The sequence below is a fragment of the Microcebus murinus genome, chromosome 2 (assembly GCF_040939455.1).
Source record: "Microcebus murinus isolate Inina chromosome 2, M.murinus_Inina_mat1.0, whole genome shotgun sequence".
NCBI lineage: Eukaryota > Metazoa > Chordata > Mammalia > Primates > Cheirogaleidae > Microcebus > Microcebus murinus.
In genome coordinates this window covers 14,516,317-14,536,877 of record NC_134105.1, presented here as the reverse complement: position 1 = coordinate 14,536,877, position 20,561 = coordinate 14,516,317, and the positions used below count along the sequence as shown (strand labels likewise).

Genomic DNA, 20,561 nt, shown 5'->3' with positions numbered 1-20,561 from the left:
GTCAGCGTCCTGAATTCCTCGTTGTTCAAGGAGAGCCAAGGATTTGGAGCCTCCAAACACCGCTGCCCAATCGGAAGGCCCCAGCCCGTGCCAGCCAGCTGCCTCTCGGTTACAGCACACCAGCTGCCTGAGCTCTGTTCTCCAGGCGAATTCCTCCCGGATCAGAGATGCCAGACAGCGGGACCGCGTCTGTGCCGCTCCCCGGCATGGGCTCAGGGCGGCACTTGCCCCTGGCCTGGGAGTGAGGGGCACCCTGGCATGGGAAGGGGCCTGGGGGTGGGGGTGGAGGAGACGTGTCTGTCACTGCAGCTGACAAGGACTGTGATGGGCGTGGTGCAAGGACTCCAGGTTCCCAGAGCCAGCGCAGCCCACCTGACAGGGCCCCACCTTGGCTCAGAGCCACGCACCCTGGATTTGCTGCTGCTGACCCCACCCGGGAGAGAGGCGGGAGAGGGGGACGCGGGAGGCCACCCCCAAGTCTGGCTCTGGGCAGCTGCTTCCTTAGCGCAGCCTCATTGCCAGGCTGGACAGGCGGGGGACGGGGACTCCAGCCAGCACCGCCTGTGGTCCCTGTTTGCTTTCGCTGATCCGGGCCCCCAGGAGCCCCGCCGTAATTTACAACATCTCAATTCCTCAGCACCACGTGGTCCCGGCCCAGACGGAGATGGGAAAGGGGAAGGGAGGAGAGACAGCAGGAGACAAAATTGAGGGTGGTTTCGGTTGCTCTGCATCTCAGTCACCACAGACCTACTCAGGTGCAAAGAGAATCATATGTCTTGTGAATAAAAGAAATAGAAGCAGCGAATCGGCGTTTACCTCATTTTAATGGTCACGGGAGAAAAACATGACGAGCTTTCACCAAACCAACGTGGATGAGCCCAGAGATCCTGGAGTGGACGTTTGTGGGTTCTCAGGCCCAGGACAGAATGCTGGGTGGATGCCCAGAAGAAGATTCTAGAAGGGAATCCTGTCTGAGTGCCACAGTGTAAACTGTGGGAAGTCACTCTGGGTTCCAGGTGGAGTTCTAGAAGCAGCTAGAGAGAGGCGCAGCCTGCCCGATACAGGGAGAGTCCTGTCCTGCCAGAGTGGCAGATGAGAGAGGCAGGGAAAAGCCCCCGATACCTGGGCCCCAAAACTGTTCAGAACCTCTTTGCCTGGCCTGACTCACACCTTAGCAAGGGTCCACCTCTGCTCACAAGCAGGAAGTGGGGCCCCAGGGAGTCAGTAGCAGCATGTGGTTGGGTAAGAGAGGGGCTGTGTCACCGTATCCGAGAGTTCCCAGAGGAGTCCCCTGAGGCAGCGTTTGGAGTACCCAACCTCTCCTCCACCTAGGCTCCCTGAACCACCAGCTCCCATGTTAAGAAAGATCCCAAGAGCTCCAGCCAGCTTCCAAATGTACTCCAATCTGGCTGTGTGAGCCTAAGTGAGTTGTTCACCCTCTCTGTGCTTTTAGTTCACTGGGCAAAAATGCAAAGGAAAAGGAAGAGGATTAAGAAGGGTTCCCCTGCCCTTTGGGGAGTGAATGCCCTTTACAAAACAGTTTGGTGAGCTACTAAGTATATTCAGGATGAAGAGAGCCATCTATGCCTGTAATGAAGAAATGGTGGCATTTATTTCCCAGAAAGGGTTTTAAGAATTGGATAGAAGTTATGGATTGGGAGTGTAAGATCTGTCATTCATTTATTCATTCATCATTCATTGATTCATGTAACAACAATTCCCTGAGCTCCTTCCCTAAGTCAGACCCCACTCCAGGGACACAGTGCAGATGCAGAAAAGGGCCCTGCCCTCGAGGATCCAGACAGATAAACAAGGATCTACCAGGGAGACAGAGGCTCTGCCAGAGCCCATGCAGGGGCTGGGGGCACAGAAAAGAGGCCCAGTCTGGGCGCCACAGAGGATGCGAGCAGAAGTAACCTCTGAGCCACCATTTGGAAAATAAGGAAGAGGCAGCTAAGCAAAGTGGCGGTGATGAGAAGGGATCTAGGTGGGGCCCATCTTCCCCCTCTCCTCCCTCACTTCCTAACCACCATTTTTGCAGTAGCTCTGCAAAAATGAATGAATGAATGAACAAACGAATGAACAGAAGGTGGAAGGGATACAGACGTACATATTACAGAAGCAGCATCCAAATACGGGGGGGGGGGAATCCGTATGGACAGCGAGCGCTCCGCATAAGGCGGACCCGCCATCCGGTCACTTGAGCACCACACGGAATGGCCCGAGGCCCTGGTGTCCCATGTTTCCAGCGACCCCCAGGAAGGAGACAGTGGTCCGCCCCCACCCGCTGCCGTGGCCCCTGCTCCACGCCCGGCTCCCTTGCGCTCCAGAGGCTGGCAGCATCCCATTCATCCGCTCACTGAGCAGCAGCCGTGCCAGGAGCTGTGCCAGGCACATGGCGCGGTCCCGGCGGTGAAAGCCAGCCCCGTGCTGCTGCTCCCGCCCTGCCCGCCCGTGGTGCTCGCGAGCACAGCAGGAAGCTGGGCCTACCTGGACAGCCCTGTGGGAGCCTTCCCAGCGAGCCGCCAGCCGACGGCAGGACGGGGCCTGTAGAGGAGCAATCCTCCTCCTGCTCTCCCGCCCAAACTCGTGGCCAAAGGCAAGGCACACGCACGGCTGAAATCCCATCAATGGCGCCCGGCCAACTGGCTGCCACTTACTTATTTGGCTTGGAACAGGAAATACATTTTTCTACTATTTATACTGCTGGCCTCAGGAATAAACTAATTACTGCTGCAAAGCTGCATTCCCACACTGTCCAGCTCACATCTGTAACCTCTGGCAGGGACCAACACAGATGAGACGGCCGAGAGGTCCAGCGGTTCTGCCCCAGTGGACACTCTTGTCCCGCTCCCCAGGTGTTCCGGGGGAAAGCACTTGAGACCACAAGTCACCTTTACTGAACCTTAGGCTCAGACCCAGAGGAGGTCAGCCTGCTTCCTCCCTTTGCCCTGAGCAGGTCTCTTCTCTGGGTCTCGGTCTCTTGATCTGCACAGTGGCGGTGTGGCCACGCTGAGCTCCAGGGACTGTCATCTGGAGTAAGTGACACCACGCCTGAGAACAGATCACCCCAGAAGACCCACCACCTGCACCGCCCAGCCCCAGAAGCCAGCTTGGCTCGGGCAGGCCCCACATCTGGGCCAGCAACAGCACCGGCCAGATGTGCTGCAGACCCCCCCACACACAGTCATCGTGTCCTGATGTGCGGACTGCTGCCCACAGCCACCAAACCAGCCACGGGGACACAGGCGGGCAGGTCCAGTGCCACCAACGAGGGCTGGGAAACAGAAGCCGAACCAACGGTGAATAAACAAAAGCAAGGACGGCCCAAGTCATAATACTATTTTAACTGATTCTTTGAAGTTTACTGAAATGAACAATGGCTCAGGGGTCAATAAATTACCTGTAAAGGATGGGGTAATAAATATTTTAGGTTTGAGGGCCATACAGTCTCTGTCACAACAGCCACTATGGCCTATGCCATCCACTCAGGTTGGATTCACTTACTTATTCATCCAATCAACAAATATTTATTAAGTTCCTACTGCACATAAGACATAGTGCTAAGTTCTGGGAAGATCATGCTGTGTGAGAGTGACAATATTTTCCCAAAAACAAAATCTCTGGCGTCTCAAAATATAAAACAGTTACAAGTGGAATGGCTCTCATTAAAGCTGGAACAGGGTCAGAGCCGACCCCAAGCAAATTCCCGAGGCACCGTCTCATCACCTTGAGCCCCGTGCTCTCTCACTAAGATGTCCCAGAGTCTCAGCTTAGAAGTTTCAGGATCATCCAGCCAAACCTGCAGCCCCTGACTAACCACCTCCAGCGATGGGGCGCACTGACTCCCGGGCAACCCCTAGGGTACCCTCGATGGTTAGACGATGCCCAGCTGCAGGCTCCATCCCCAGACTGGGACTACTGGTCTCATTCTCCATGGTCTCTGAGTGACCCAGCCAGAGACCAGGCCCTGAGAAGCTGGACTCCAGAAATAACAACCATAATAGCCAGCAGGTTTGGGCCAGGCATTTTCTAAGCATTTTGCATGTGGAATTCACTTAATCCACACATTAACTCCACGAGGCAGGTACATGTAACTCTTCGAGGCACAAAGAGTTTATGTCACTTGCCCAATGTCATACGGCTAGTAGATGGCAAAGCTGGGACCCAAATCCAGACCCTCTGACCATCTGCTCTCAACTGCCTCTCTAACGTGTGGGAATCTGGCTGAAATTAAAAACAGGGAGACTATGAGGTTAGTAGCATTAATAATAATATGACAACAGTATTATTAATATTTGATACTTGTATAGCACTTGCTATGTGCCAAGTGCTTTTATAATATTTTTACAAATAACTCATGGATTTCATCCTTAGGCAACTCTATGAAAGAGACACTATTATCATCCTTATATTATAGATGAGAACAATGAGGCACAGAGAAGTTTAGTAACTTACTCAAGATCACGCAGCTGATAAGGTTTAGAATTTGAACCCAGGCAGTGTGGTTCTGGAGTCTGCATGTTTGACATACAATGTTTTCCTTCAATTATAATGTATATTGAACATTTGCTACATGCCAGTGCCTATGCTAGGTGCTCCAGATGTATTAGCTCATTTAACCTTTTCAAAACCCTATGTGGGCAGAAAAACATTTGACAAAATCTAACATCCATTCGTGACAAAATACGCACACAAACACACACAAACAAAAATGCAAAAACAACAACAACAAACTACCTCTCAGCCAGCTAGGAATAGAGAGAAACTTCCTCAACTTGATTTAAAAAAAAAAAAAAAAAAAAACCTACAGCCAATATCATACTTAATGAGGAGAAACTAAATATATTCTCTTAAGACTGGGAGCAAGGCAAGCATGTCCACTTCCACAACTCCTTTCCAACACCATACTTGAATTCCTAGCTAATGCAACAAGATAAGAAAAGGAAATTAAAAGCATGTAGATTGTAAAGAAAGAAATAAAAACTGGTTTGTTCACAGATGACATGCCTATCTATGTAGAAAATCCCAAAGAATAGAAAGAAAAAAAACCTCCTGGAACTAATTATAGCAAAAGATTGTAGCAAGGTTGTAGGATACAATGTTAGTATACAAAAGTCAATCATTTTCCTATATACCAGCAAAGAACAAATGGAATTTGAAATTAAAAACCCAATACCCTTTATATTCGCACCAAAAAATGAAATACCTAGAATACTTAGGTATAACTCTAACAACATATGTATAAGATCTATATGAGGAAAACTACAAAACACTTATGAAAGAAATCAAAGAAGATCTAAATAAATGGAGAGCTATTCCATGCTCATGAATAGGAATGCTCAATATTGCTAAGATGCCAGTTTTTCCCAATTTTCTCTTTAGATTAAATTCAATACCAATTAAAATCCCAACAAGTTATTTGTAGATATCAACAAACTGATTCCAAAATTTATATTAAAAATCAAAAAATCCAGAATAGTCAACACAACACTGAATAAGAACAAAGTCAGAGGACTGACACTACTTGATTTCAAGACTAACCACAGGCCAGACTCAGTGGCTCACGTCCATAATCCTAGCACTCTGGGAGACCGAGGCGGGTGGATCGCTCGAGGTCAGGAGTTCGAAATCAGCCTGAGCAAGAGCGAGACCCTTATCTCTACTAAAAAATAGAAAGAAATTAATTGGCCAACTAAAAATATATAGAAAAAATTAGCTGGGCATGGTGGTGCATGCCTGTAGTCCCAGCTACTAGGGAGGCTGAGGCAGGAAGATTGCTTGAGCCCAGGAGTTTGAGGTTGCTGTGAGCTAGGCTGATGCCACAGCACTCTAGCCCGGGCAACAGAGTGAGACTGTGTCTCAAGAAAAAAAAAAAAAGACTAACCACAAAGCTATAGTGTTCAAGACACTGTGGCTTGAGCAAAGGAAAAGACAGCCCCAAAAATTGACCCACACAAATATACTCCACTGACCTTTGACAAAGGAGCAAAGATAAATCAATTCAGAAAGGACAGTCTTTTCCAAAAATGGTGTTGGAGCAACTGCACATCCATATGCAAAAGAAAAAAATGACTCTAGACACAAACTGTACACCTTTCACAAAAATTTACTCAAAATGGATCCCAGACCTAAATGTAAAACACAAAACCATAAACCCCCTAGAAGATAACACAGGAGAAAACCTAAGTGACCTTGAGTCTGGCAATGAGTTTTTAGAGACAACACCAAAAGCATGACTCATGAATGAAAAAATTAATAAGCTGGACTTCATTAAAATTAAAAATTTCTGTCCTGTGAAAGACACTGTGAAGAGAATGAAAAAACAAACCACAAATGGTGAGAAAATTTTTGCAAAACACATATCTCGTAAAGGACTTCCATCCAAGACATAGAAAGAACTCTGAAACCAAACAATAAGAAAACAAAAACCCAAATTAAAAATTGGGCAAAAGATCTGAACAGGCACCTCACCAAAGAAGATATATAGAGGACAAACAAGAATGTGGAAAAAATGCCCAACACCGTATGCCATTAGTGAACTGCAAATTAAAACAACAGTGATATATCACCACGTTCCTATTAAAACAGCTAAAATCCAAAACACTGGTAACACCAAATGCTGATAAGGATGTAGAGCAACAGGGACTCTCACTCATTGCTGGGAGCGACGTAAAGTGGTGCAGCCACTTAGGAAGGCAGTCTGGCAGTTTCTCACAAAGCCGAACGTAGTCTACCATACGATCCAGCAATCCTGCTCCTAGGTCTCTACCCAAATGAGTTCAAAACTTACAAAGTTTATAGAAGCTTTATTACTCATAACCGCCCAAAACCGGAAGCAACCAAGATGTTCCTCAGAAGGTAATTGGATAAACAAGCAGCAGTACAGTCATACGCTGGAATGTCATTCTGCAATCAAAAGAAATGAGCGTCAAGCCACAAAAAGACGTGGAGGAACCTTAAACACATGTTACTAGGTGCAAGAAGCCAATCTAAAAAGGCTACACACTGTACGATTGCAACTATGAAGCATTCTGGAAAAGGCAAGACTATGGAGACAATTAAAAGATGGGTGCTTTCCAGAGGTTCTTGTAGCAGGGGGCGGGGAGGCGGGAAGAGAGTTGAACAGGAAGCACGTGGGATTTTTAGGAGGTGAAACGCCTCTGCCTTATGCTGTACTGGAGGGCTCGTGACATTGCGCATTTGTCAAGACCCACAGAACTGTACGACACAAAGAGCAAAACCGAACGTAAACTACACATGTTACATAGCCATAACATGTCAATATCGGTTCATCAGTTATACCAAATGCACAGTGCAAGGTGTTAAAAGGGGAAACTGCATGCGTGTGTGTGTGCCTGTGTAGGAGGGGCGTGTGGGAACTCTCTGTACTATTGCTCAATTTTTCTATCAACCTAAAACTGTTCCAAAAAAACAAAGTCTATTAATTTAAAAGAAAAACCCTATATGGACAGATTATTATTACTGCTATTTTATAGAGATTATTATCACCCTCATTTTAAGGAGGGATATTTTATGCACCCTCTTTATTGGAAGAGGAAATTAAAGCTTAAGGAAGTTGCATGTACTGTTCAAGGTCACACAGCTGCCGAGGGACAGAGGCAAGCTTTGACTAGCGGACAGGTGGCCAGAAAACCCTCAGGGTGTGGTGCCCAGAACCCACCAGGACTTGGAACAGACGCACAGACACTCGAGTGTCCGCCCACCTCCCTCCTGCCCCCATCCCTGCACCATGGCCCTGCTGGTAGACCAGAACAAGGACCTGCCTTGTAGAAGGTCATTGCTGGGCTCTTTCTGCTCACCATTTTTCATCCTCTACATGCAGGAAACCCAGGAGATGTCTGCAGCAGTCTGCCCCTGTCCGGCTGGTTCTGTCCCAAGCGGTGAGTTGATGAGAGGAACAGCTAGGCAGCTCAGGGTGGGAGATTTGACCTTACGGGAGCATACCCTTGTGCTGCCACCACCACTTCGTCCAGCGTGGGGAGCCATGATTCGATGGGACCTCTGACGGCATCACCTACCATCATGACCAGGAGCAAGAGGTGACATCTGCCATGGGAATTGCCAAGACAAGCCTTGGGTGGGAACCTAGAAGTGGAGCAGAGAGTAGCTGTCCTGAGTGCTAATCACCAAGCCGATCTCAGACGAGACAGTAGGACAGTCCTAGGACAACTGGCAAGCCCCACTGAGATGCTGACCAGGGTCCCTACGACTCTTGCCAAGAGTCTGAGAGCCATCAAGAATGGAGGACACATGTCCATCTGATGCCTGGTCAGAAAACCACAGGCAATCTTAGAAGCAGAAGAAACCAGGCCACAGGCCCTTAGGCTAGCCCAGGGAGGGCCTTGCAGCTGGGGGAAGAAACAGGAAAGAATCTAAGAAGATGGTGAGATCATTCCTTAGCTTTGCTATATGAAAGGTTTTCCCCCTGAATGCCTAAGTGTGAGCTCCGGACCCGAGCCATTGAAAACGGCCTTTCTTCCACTTAGTCTTGTTTAAACTCTCAGCAGCCCTTTGAGATGGCTGTGTTTGTCCCATTTTAACAGATAAGGCAACTGAGGCTCACAGAAATGAAGTCACCTCGTGCTCACAATTGCATAGGACACAATGACTTTCTCACCCCATACCCCACGTCCCACCACTCCCACAGCCCCGCATGTGGCAAGCACGCAGGAAACCTTGGCAGAGTCTCACCAGCAGGTGTGTGTCCCTCAGCCAATTTCCCACAGGGCCCAGCGAAGGGCTGTCTTTTCACTGACCCAGCTCAGTGAGGGCAGGTGGCTCCACCTGCCACCTGGGGTCATGGTTCCCCTGAATACCATGGTTACCTGGTGGGACAAGCCTGGGATGGGGCCATTGAGAATGATCCTGAGCCTGCAGGAAGGAGGCCATGTCCCATGCACTGCCAGGAGCCCCGATGCAAGGGACTCGGTCTCTGAGGGCAGGGACCACATGGGGTCAGGCTCTCGGCTTACAGCCCCGGCTGTGCCACTGGCTGGCTCCATGATAAGGCTCAAGAGCCTTGACAGGTCCACACCTTTGGCCCAGTAACTTCCTTACTGGGCGTCTCTCATAACCAGATCCAGATGAGGACTCCTCTGCAAAGATGTCACCACTGCGTCATTCATGAAGCAAACGTTTGGAAATAATCTGCGTGTCCAATAACAGAGAAGTAGTTAGGTGAACTATGCAATTCCAACTCATAAATGGCTTGCTAGTAATTGAAATATATGTTTATGAAGAGTTTGAAATAACACGAAAAATAACTTGTATTCTAAAGTTAAGTGTAAAATGGAATGCACAATGGGCCGCTAAGTATGACCTCCCCCCCAACTAAGTAAAATAAAATGTGTAGAAAAAACCAGAAGGAGACACACCATCACATTAGCACTGGTGGGTACAGGTGTTAAATGAAAATGAAAGAAAATGACTTCTTTCTACATGTCTGCATTTCCAATTTTTCTGCCTTGTAACTTCTATAAAGAAAAATATAATTAAAAAATCAGCTTTTTAAAAAAATATAAGATGAATCAGAAAATTTAATATCATAAAGACATCAATTCTCACCAAATTAATGTGGAAGTTCAATAAAATCAGCATAAAAAAATCTCAAGTTACTTGTTTGTGTGTGTGCGTGTGTGTGTGTGCGTGCATAGAAAGTGACAAAATGATTCTAAAATATGTTTGGAAAAGCAAAGAACCGAGCATAGCCAAGCCTAACCTGAGGACGAGCAAGCTAGAGGACGGCACCACTAGATGCCAAGATTGTTGCAAACCTACGGCGATTAAGACGGCACAGCGTTGGTGCCGCGACAGACGGGCCAATAGGAAGACTAGAGAGCCCAGGACAGACCACACACGCGGTGCTTGACGCACGACAAAGGAAGGCGACACTGCAGTGGGGTGCAGAAAGTCTTTTCAGCAGTGGATCAACCGGGTTTGCACCTGGAGAAAAACACTCCTGCTTCACACACCATGCCTGAAATCATTCCAGATAAAGTGCTCATCTGCACGTGAAAGATAAAACAACGAAGCTTCTACACATAAAAGATACCTTCATGGCCTCTGGGCTGGCAAAAATTTCTTAAACAGAAAGCACTAATCATAAGAGAAAATAATTGATGAATCCGGCACTTTTAGATTCAGAACTTCCATTCATCGAAAGACGTCACTAAGTGAGTAGAAAGACAAGCTAAATAGTGGGGGGAAATATTAGACACACACACACACACACGTGTACATATGATGAAGAACTTATAGCCAGAATATAAAAAGAACTTTACAAACCAATAAGAAAAGAAGACAACACAATATAAAAATGGGCAGAAGAAATGGACAAGCGTTTTGCCAAAGTACTTTTTATCCAATGGCCAGATTGAAACCACAAGGGGTTACTGTTTCAAGCTCGTAAGAATGACTAAAATGAAAAGATTGACAATAAGGTGTCAGCAAGGATAGAGAGCAACTGGAACTCTCGTTCACAGCTGGTGGAGTATAAAAGGGCACAACTGCTTAGTTAAGCTGGCAGAATTAACTAAAGTGACCATGTACATATTCCATGGCCCAGTAATCCCATCTGTCGGTTTAACCCAACAGAAATGAGTCCCCACGTGCCCCAACAGGCATTCACGAGAATGTTCTTAGCAGCATCATTCGTACCAGCCAAAAACTGGAAACTACCCACGTGTCCGTTGACAGTAGGATAGATAAATAACTTGCGGGACAGTCACGCGGTAACTTTGACTTGGCAGTGAGCATGAGCCGTCTACGACTGCACACACCAGTGTGGGTGGCTCTCGCAGACAAGAGGCTGGAAGGAAGAAGCCACACACAAAAAAGAGATGTACTGTGTGATTCCATTTATATAAAGCACAAAAATAGGCAACATTCACCCATGTTAACAGAAGCCAGGGCAGTGACTTCCCTTGAGGGATGGCTAGAGAATGGAGTGGGGCCCAAGGGGGGCTCTTGGGGTGCAGATGACGTCGTTGGCCTGGGTGCCGGGTGTTCAGGGATGGTGCGAGGGAACACTCACTCTCACCCGGTCCTCCCCAGGCCCCCATACACCCCCACCACCCCCGAGCCGGAGCCCTCTCCCCGGACAGCTGGAAGATTCCAACAGCAGCTCCATGGCAAGGTTCTTAGACAACTTTCTCCAGCTGAAGGCCACCCCAAACACTCCCGTGACCCTCATCCCATCCCTCTTCCTACTCCCCCGGCCCCCTGCAGGGGCCCTGCTGTTCTCCCTGGCCAGCATCCTCCCTTTAAGGCCTTCCGGTGGTCTCTGGCCCCACTCAGCCTCCCTCCCTGCCACCCCCCACTCTCCCCACTGCAGACCGAGAGAGGCATTTCCTTTCATCCAATCCTTCCAACACGCTGGCAGATCTGCTTGGCATGCCCTCTGCCCCTACCCTGCCCCCAGCACAGGCCCCTTCCCCAGGCAACCCTTCCCCCCTTCAGATCTCAGCTTAAATGTCATTTCATCAGAAAAGCCTCTCCCAGCCCCATCACATGCACCCACAGCAGCCTTCTCTTCCCCCCAGGGCCACCCAGGCCACTTGTCATCACTGATGTATGTGCATCTTCCCACTAAGCTTCGTGCAGACAGGGGCCGTGTCGCGCCCACTGTCTGGCACACCTGTGTAGTAGGTGCTCTATAAGTGCCTTTGAACAGCCATATGAATGACTCTGTCAATGACACGGCCATGACCACAGTTATCACTGTCGCCTCTAGCACGGGACCCTCAGGAAGCCTCCCCCTTCCCCAGCTGCATTCTGGGAAGGATATTTCTTGGCTCATCTACTGAGTGTGTCTAATCCACTCCCCCAAAACCAAGCATTTCAGAACAAAATCTACCAGGCTTGTCACAGCCTTGAACTGACCTTCATTACTTAGAACCACTTGATTACAAGAGACAGAAATAAACTTTAAAAAGAAAAGATTGACTCACATACACAAGTGTGCTTTGATCTCAGGCAAGGCTGGCTGCAGAGGATCAAGCCATTAAATTAGGCCTCAATCTCCCTCTCTCCACCTCTGGACCAGCCTAATCCTCAGAAGGACAGTCTCTTCCCTTGTGGAGGCATAACGGCCACCAACCGGCGGCTCCTGGCTGGTCTCCTATCCCCTCATCAACCCCAGCAGAAAGAGGGCCTCTCTTTCCCAATGGCTCCAACCAAAGTCCCAGAACTTGGTGTCATTGGCCGAGCTTGGGTCACATGTCTATCCCTGAACCAATCCCTGTGGTCAGAGGGATGGAATTCTCTGATTGTCGAGGCTTGATGATGTGCCCACTTCTTGGAGATACAGACCCAGCGTGTTGGCCCACTGGTTAGAGCCCCTGGTATGAACTGTGGTAACAGGAGCCACCTTTCTTCCAGACTTTGTATAGCTTACACCTTGCACTTAGCCCTACATCTGTGCTCCCGTTTCATTTTCACAAGGATCCCGCAAGGGCAGGATTCTGACCTCCATCTTAGTGACAAGGAAGCAGAGCTCTGGGTGGAGAAGTGACTTTCCCAAGGCCATTGGGGTGGGAGGCAGGACAAGAACCCGACTCCCTAGCCCACAGCTTTGGCCAGACCAGCCTCCACCTGCCTCCCTCAGCCCAGCCTCCACTCCCCCTGCTCCAGCCCACTAGACTCTGCTATCTCCCGGGACTCAGCACCTCCCGGACACCAGGGAGCGCTGCAGGAAACTGCCCGGTGAGAAAGGGCACCCCTCAGTCTGCCCCGACTGCACCAGGTCTGCTGCTCACTCACGCAAGCTGCAGGCCGACGAGAGCAGAGTCGCCACGGCTCGGCCCCGACCCCTCCCCACGCTGGTGCCCCCACCCCCACCTGTCCCAGGGCCAGCGGCCAAGGCTGGGGTAGGAGATGCAGCAAGCCCTAATGGGGCAGCCGAGGGGCTCCCAAGCCCCCCTGTCTACGCGGCGGCCAGCCCCCTGGGAAGGGCAGGTCTGCACAGCCCTGGGAGGTCGGCCAGCTCCCGTCGCTCCCACAGAAGCATGGAGAAGAGGATTGAGCTCCAGGCCAACTAACGGACAAAACACGATTAGATTCACGTCTTCATGAAATTTGCCCTTTGCAAATTCTTGGTCAAACTAAGATCCTCACCATGCCCCCTCTTCACACTTTCCTCAAATCAAGTCCCTGAAATGAGGTTCTATCTCCAACCATGCCTGTGGGTTTGCCATTTAGCAAGAAAAACAACAGCAGCTCCTTCTTATGTTGCAACAGCTCTGTGCCAAGATGGGAAACCAATCACAAAGGCCACAGAGGGCCGGGCATGGTAGCTCACGCCTGTGACCCTAGCACTCTGGGAGGCCGAGGCAGGAGGATCGCTTGAGGCCAGGAGTTCAAGACCAGGTCAGCGAGAGCCAGACCCGTCTCTACTAAAAATAGAAAGTAATTAGCTAGACAACTAAAAATAGAAAAAAACTAGCTGGTCATGGTGGCACAGGCCTGTAGTCTCAGCTACTAGGGAGGCATCATCCCTTTAAGGCCTTCCAGGCAGTAGGATCGCTTGAGCCCAGGAGTTTGAGGTTGCTGCGAACTAGGATGACGCCACAGCACTCTAACCTCGGCAATAGAGCGAGACTCTGTCTCAAAAAAGAAAAAAAAGAAAAGGCCATAGAGCCTAGTTGTTAGGAGTATGGGCTGTATAGCCATGTGGTCTGGGTTCAAATCCTGGCTCTGCCACTCACCAGCTACAGGACTCTGGATGAGCTACTTAATTTCTCTGGGCCTCGGTTCCCTCAGCTGTAAAATGGGGCTTGAAATGTACCGACCTCAAAGAGCAGTTGTGAGGACTTAACGAGTTTGCACATGGGAAGTGTTAGAACAGGGCCTGGCATACAGTAAGTGCTCAAGAAGTGCCCACCCTTAAGGGCTTTAAGCCATGTGCACGGGGGAGAGAAAGCATCCCTGTTTTAGCACGAAGAGACTGGGGCTTGAGTGATGTGGCCACCTCCAAGGTGGCGCAGGTAGTTCAGTCACTCCCTCAGCATGTGCGAGGGCCCTGGGGGGCCAGTGCTGGAGACTGGGGCACCATGACGCACCAGACCCCATCCTAGAAGGGCTCAGCCAGGTGGGACTCAGGAGGAGAGCCCAGGCCCCTGAGTCCTTGGAGAAGCTGGGGCCACCCGCCCAGCTGGCCCAGCGATTTGAGCATTTGTGGTGTTCCAGTCACTCTCTAACCAAGCTCAGCTCGGCAAGCTCAGGGGGCCCAACCAGCACGTCCTCCGTGCCGTGCAGTCTCAGCAAGCACTTGCTGTGCGCCGGCACTCGGGAAGACGCCAAGGTGCCATGCCGTGACCCCCACCCCTTTGAGAAAATCCTCTGTCCTCCCCATCCCTCCCAGCTCCTCCCCCACGACACGGGAGGCGAGATCATGCGCATGAAAGCCCAGGCCAAGCACAGCGGGCACTTGGTGAAGACTCACTTATTTACCGTGAGGAACACCCTGCTGGACAAGCACAGAGAACTGGCTGCACCCATCCAGAGGAAAATAAGCCCAGATATGATGGGGTCATGGATACTTCAGTGTGCCAGCCACTGTCCCACAATCCTAGCACTCTGGGAGGCTGAGGCGGAAGGATCGCTTGAGGCCAGGAGTTCGAGAGCAAGGTAAGGGCTTTTACCTTCCTGGCCCTGTGCTCTGATGGGGCAGACTCTGAAATGGGATCCAGGTGCTTGGGATGGAGTCCTGGCTCTGATGCTAATTCCATTTGAGACTTCAGGCCTCTGTGTCCCCATGGGTAAAACAAGAGGTTTGGACTAGACGTTCGTGAGCTCCTGCAGCCACGGGGTCTCCATGCGAGGCACATTCACTGGGGCCTTGCTCTGTGCCAGGCCCGGGCTCTACCTCACAATGCTGGATGGGAGCCCTTGTGCTGGGACACACAGAGCAGAGCCACTGGGTCAATCCTGGAGGACTTGCTGGAGGAGGTGGTCCTGGGCTGAGACTCACAGGACGAGTAGGAGTTGGGTGGGTGAAAGAGTGAGGATTCCACTTGTGGCACTAAGAAGCTTTCTCTAAGTCACACCAGTGGACTAGTGTGACCTAGAGAAAGCACTGTGGCAGCTCTGAGGAAGGGGGACCTGGAGGGGGTGCCTGGAGTCCTGAGAACAGTTAGGGCAGGCGGTGGGATCCAGGTGTCCTGTGGACATCCCAGGCTGAGTTCATTGTAGAAGGTTCTGGATTGGAGGCTGGGGGGTCCTCGGGCTGTAGCTGGTGGCTAAGGCCACGGGAGCAGATAAGGCTGTCAAGAAGGAGCATGCAGAGGGAGGAGCAGCCGGCAGGGAAGGGGGGACGCCACAGCAGGGAGCCGAGGTGCAGACCAGGGACAGCCCACTGTGCTCCACGCTGGGGAGGACGAGGACCGGGAGGTCTGTCCACCACCACCCCAGTAAGCACAGCACAGACACATGGCACGTGCTCAACGAAGGTTTGCTTTTTAAAAAAATTCTTTAAATTAACAGAGTGAGGAAACCCAGGAGAGGTTGAGGCAAGCAAAGCCCAGGAGAAGAGTGGGCTGCAAAGGGTGGAGGGCGGGGGCAGCTCCAGCGTCAAGGCTGCCGAGAGGTCAAACCACGGAGTGCCGTCCGTGACAACGGTCCTTGGGAACCTTGGTGGGATTGGAGGGTGGGGACACGGACCATAGCAGGTAAGGAGTGCCTGGAAAGTGAAGACATGGAGTCAGCCAGTGTGGAAAACTCCTCTGGACCTCTAGACCTTTCTATGAACGAGGGAGGGGGGAGGGGCTAAAGGAGGGGGAGGGAAGGGGGGAGGAGCGGCAGGGGGACAGCAGTCACTGGAGGGGAACGTGAGCCAGGGAAGGAGTCAGATCCCAAACTGGGCACTTGCTGAGTGATCTCAGGTGAGTCAAGTCACCACTCTGAGCCTCAGTTTCCCCAACCGTAAAATGAAAGGAAATAGCCCCCACCTTAAAAGTTACTGGGAGCATCAAACAAGTTAACTATGCAAAGCGTCTGGCATGGTGCCTGGCGTGCCACAGGACGCAGAGAGCGTGTCCTTGTCATCCTCGCACAGAGCCCCTCACCAGCTGGGGAGTGGCAGGACACTCTCATCATCCAGTCATTATCCCCACTTTACACATGAAGAAACTGAGTCACAGAGAGACTTGTCAGTCTCTACCTGCTCAGCCCCACCCCCAGACACACAAGGCAGTGCCGGTTCTTCACTGGTGTGGGACAGGTAAGTGTTTGGCACAGGGCCTGACACAGAGACATTGTTGATGGAATGAACGGCAAAGACAGAGATGGAAGCCAGAGGAAGGCTGCACTCCCTGCTGTGAAATAAAATGAGCCTGGAAGGTAGCCAATCACAGCCAGGCATGTGGGTCTTGAGGGCCAATCAGAGCCAGGCATTTTGGACTTGGGTGCCAATCAGAGCCAGGCATGTGGGTCTTGGGGGCCAATCAGAGCCAGGCATTTTGGTCTTGGGTGCCAATCAGAGCCAGGCATTTTGGTCTTGGGGGCCAATCAGAGCCAGGCATTTTGGTCTTGGGCGCCAATCAGAGCCAGGCATATAAGTAACAGGAACCATCTAGTCCAGAGTTTCTGACACTGGGGTGTCCCTGAGGTTCACCTGGAAAGCCTGTTAAAACTCAGATTCCCGGGCCCCACCCTAGACCTACTGAATCAGAATATGAAGGGAGAAGAGTCCAGGAATCCGCACTGTAAACTGGTGCCTGGGTGTGGCAGATGCAGGTGGCCCAGGGGCCGTGCCCTTATTTTATGGAGGGGAGGCCCCTCTATAAGAGCACATGGCAAAGCCCTGCAGGGCCTGACGGATCACCTGGGTGTCCAGGCTCCAGGCCACTGCCGCTCCTGGTGCTGGTGGGGGCCCTGCAGGTGGAAGGCAGGGAAAGGAAGAACAGCAGGGAGGGAAGAGGGGGAAGTACGGGATACTAGCGCACATCCAACTCGCCCCATGTACCAGGTACCTGTGCTCTCTTCCCCGGCCTCCCAGCAAAACTCTAAGGTGAGTTTTATCAATACGTCCATTTTACAGGGGGGTAAGGTTCAGAAGGTGAAGCCGATTGTCCAAGACCTCACAACTGGTAGGTGGCAGGACGTGAACCCATGTCCGTATGATTCTAAAGCCGACTTCCCTAACCACCTGGGCCCACTGCCTCCTGGAATGAAGGAGAAGAGGAAGAGGGAAGGGAAGGGGAGGGGAGGGGAGAGGTGGGGAGGAGGGAAGAGAAGGGGTGGAGGCCCTGTATGGAGGGGGGCAGGGTGCCCTCCGTGCCCACCCAGGTGCCGGGCCAGGCTGGCTGCTGCAGGGCAGAGAGCGCCTGCCTGTCCCGGTGCCCTGCGGTTGCCATGCCGACCCCCAGGCTGTGTTTGCGGATGTTGTATTTGATTTCACACGTTTGGAACTCCAATTACGTCATTTCGCAACACTCAGTTGCCATGACAGCCGGCCCCACGTTGCCCGGGTAGCTCACACCTTGGGGGAAAGGGAAGGGCCCAGCCGGCTCCCGGGACCAAACCTCAATCCAGACACCCCCCCTTGAGGCGTGAGGCCAGGAGTGTGGGTTCGGGAAGCACCTCAGGGATCAATCAACACCTGCATTTGGGGAAACCGAGGTCTGGGTGGCGAGCATGCACCACCTGATCCCCAGGCCAGCACGCCCCGGCGCAGCACACCTGGCTGCACACGGGCCGGGGCTGACAACTGGCACCCAGCGCCAGCCTGGCCATCTGCCCTGCCCGGCTCTCTGGGGCCTCAAAATAGCTGCTGCCCCGGCCGACGCTCGACTCTCCACAAACTCACGCACGCAGAGTGGGAGGGCTGTGTGGCCGGAACCCGGCTTTGGTGTGGGACTTGGGTTCGAGTGTGATTAGTGGGGCCGCCTGGCCAGGAGTCCATTTCTACGTCTGAAAACGGTGATGGGGGTGCTCGCCCCTGTGGGCCGCCGGGAAGACTGGCTGTCGGCACAGGCGGAGCACCTGTTCCGGCATAGATGAAATACACCGTGGTCGCCGGGGTTTCTTTTCCTTCTTTCCTTCATGCCTGGTCTGTCTTGTCCTTACCCTGTCATCGTCAGCTCTACCAACCTGCACTGCGGTGAATTTGGGCAACTGCCCGTCCCTCTCCGGTCCCCTAAACTAGTAATGACGTGATGATCTTTCTCCACTTCCTCACCGTTAACCTCTCCATCTTTTTGCCTTAAATTCCAATTATTTAGCCTCTTCTCTGCTGGCTTCCGTCTACTGGGTGGAAGGGCTGCCGGGCTTACCAAAACCTCACTTAATATCACCGGGTCCAGCTGTTTGAAGACAGCAAACCCATCCATGGCCGGAAGCTCCTGTCCGCACCTGCGAGTTGGGACTGTCCATCCTCGAGCTCCCGGAGAAGACGGCAAAGCCTCCCAAAAGGACACGGGACCTTTTCATCATCAAGGCACCGTCACAGGCATCCTTGCAAACAATCTCCCCCCGGAAACCCGCGAGAGGCGCCTGCCTACATGCCCATTCCGTAGATGAGGAAAATAAATAAGGACCCGAGAGGGGACGGCAGTTACACGAGATCTGAGCAACGGTGAGCGGTAACTCCGGTGCTCAGCACCACTCACTCCAACACGGCCCGGAAAATGTGAGGAGCTGTTGCCGCCGGGGAGGGCCGTGCCCTCAGGCAGCCGTCACAGGTCACAGCCACGGGCTTCCTGGGATGACCGCAGAGACTCGCCTACTGCCCCCCCGGCCGCCCAGCTCCCTGCCAGGCCCCCACGGCCCTGGACGCCTCCGCGGAGCCGGAGCCAGGACCAACACGAGCTGTTTCCCCTCAATGCCACCTCCAACTTGCATGTGCTGGAGTTTGCTGGAAAAATCAAACACTGCCACATGTGCGGAGACACGCGCTGGGCGGGTGCCCATCAGCCCAGTCCAACCCAGCAAGTCTTTCGCAGGCCCAGCCTTGGCCCAGAGCAGAGCAGCAGCTTGGGAGCCTGGCTGGCCTGGGTTTCACCCTCGCCCCCCACTGGCACCTGCCTGGCTCCAGCGCCTTGCCCTCCTGAGCTGCGGCCTCACCTGTAAAACGGAAACGGCGGTTTCAGAGTTGGCAGGACGGATGGAAGCACACGGCAGGCGCAGGAGTGCCTGGCACCCGGTTGCCCACTAAATGTCCACTTCCAGGGAACAGGACCGCTGAGGCCACGGTCCCTGCGAGCGAGGGGCTTTTACACCAGCTCCAGCTGGAGAGGCAAGACTATCTTCGAGACAGTACTGAAGACAAGACGAGAAACAATCGAGTTTGAAAACGGTGCCTCCACTGGGTTACAAGAGAGTGAAGAGCTCACGGGAGGCGGCTGCCACTGTGGGCTGGAGGGGTCAGGAGGGATTTCCTGGAGGAAGAGGAGGGACGGCCAGGAGTTCCTGGCGACGGGCGTGCAAGCAAATCGTCTCGGCACAGCCTGACGTGAGCCGTAACAGGTGCGCCTGGCCAAGGGCGGCACGGGGGACAGGAGAGACAGCTTAGCGGCTGCGTCATGGAGGAGAAGGCTCTAGAACAGGGCCCTGAAGGCTGAGCAGGCTGGGCGCAGAGAGAAGGCAGGGCTGTCGTGCAGGGGACGGCACCTGCCAGGGTACAGAGTAGGAAACGGCCCAGGGCACTTGAGGAATGACTGGGCCAAACAGGGAGGCGGTGGCCGGAAAGACAGACAGGGCAGGCCAGGGCTGCCTTGAAGGCCATGCGGAGGGGTTAGAGTCAGTCCTGTGGCCACGGAGAGCTATGGAGGGTTCTATGGCAAGAATCAACATGAGCAGATTTGAGGCTTAGAAAAACGCTCTGCTAAATGGGTGTCGGGCGCGGTGCCGAGAGTTTGATGGAGGCGGGGCCCCGAGGGAGGGTCTGCCGCCGAGACCCGACGGCTATGAGGGAACAAGGGATGGATTTGGGACAATTTAGGAAGCAAAATTCCTACCTATCTTTCTTATTGTGGTAAAATAAGATGTACCACTTTCACCATTTTCAATGTCCACTCCCGCGGCATTAAGTGTGTCCGTATTGCCGTGCAGCAATCACCACCGTCCACCCCCAGAACTTTCTCACAACTGAAACTCAGCACCCGTTAAATGCTAGCTCCCTTCCCCATCCCTGGCGGCACCATGCTAGTAGTACTTTGTCTCTGGGAATCTGACCGCTCTGGGTACCCATGTAAGTGGAATCGCCCAATGTTGTCCTTCTGCGTCTGGCCTATTTCCCGTATGGTAACCCCTATAACACCTTCCAGGTCCGTCCATGCTGTGGCGCGGGTCAGAGTCTCCTTCTTTAGGCTGGATCATGTCCCCTCGTATGTGTGCGCCGCATTTCGTCTGTCCATCCGTGTGTCGATGGACACCTGGGTTGCCTCCGCCTTTGAGCTGCCGTGAACGTGGGTGTACAGCTGTGTGTGTGAGTCCCTGAGCTCCCTTCCTTGCGGTGTAGACTCAGCAGTGGGGCTGCTGGATCACGTGGTGATTCTGTTGAGTCTTTTGAGGAAGCTCCACGCTGCGTCCCGCAGTGGCTG

The 20,561-nt window shown here is 52.3% G+C and overlaps 1 protein-coding gene across 1 annotated transcript in view; it reads right to left on the bottom strand.

The window, feature by feature from the left end:
* C1QA (complement C1q A chain) overlaps positions 1–16,978 on the bottom strand; it is a 383,888-nt gene extending 366,910 nt beyond the window's left edge. The window contains exon 1 of the mRNA XM_075994850.1: positions 16,975–16,978. The gene's annotated coding sequence lies outside the window, so the exon portion shown is untranslated. The remainder of the gene's footprint in view (positions 1–16,974) is intronic.
* Positions 16,979–20,561: the final 3,583 nt, after the last annotated feature.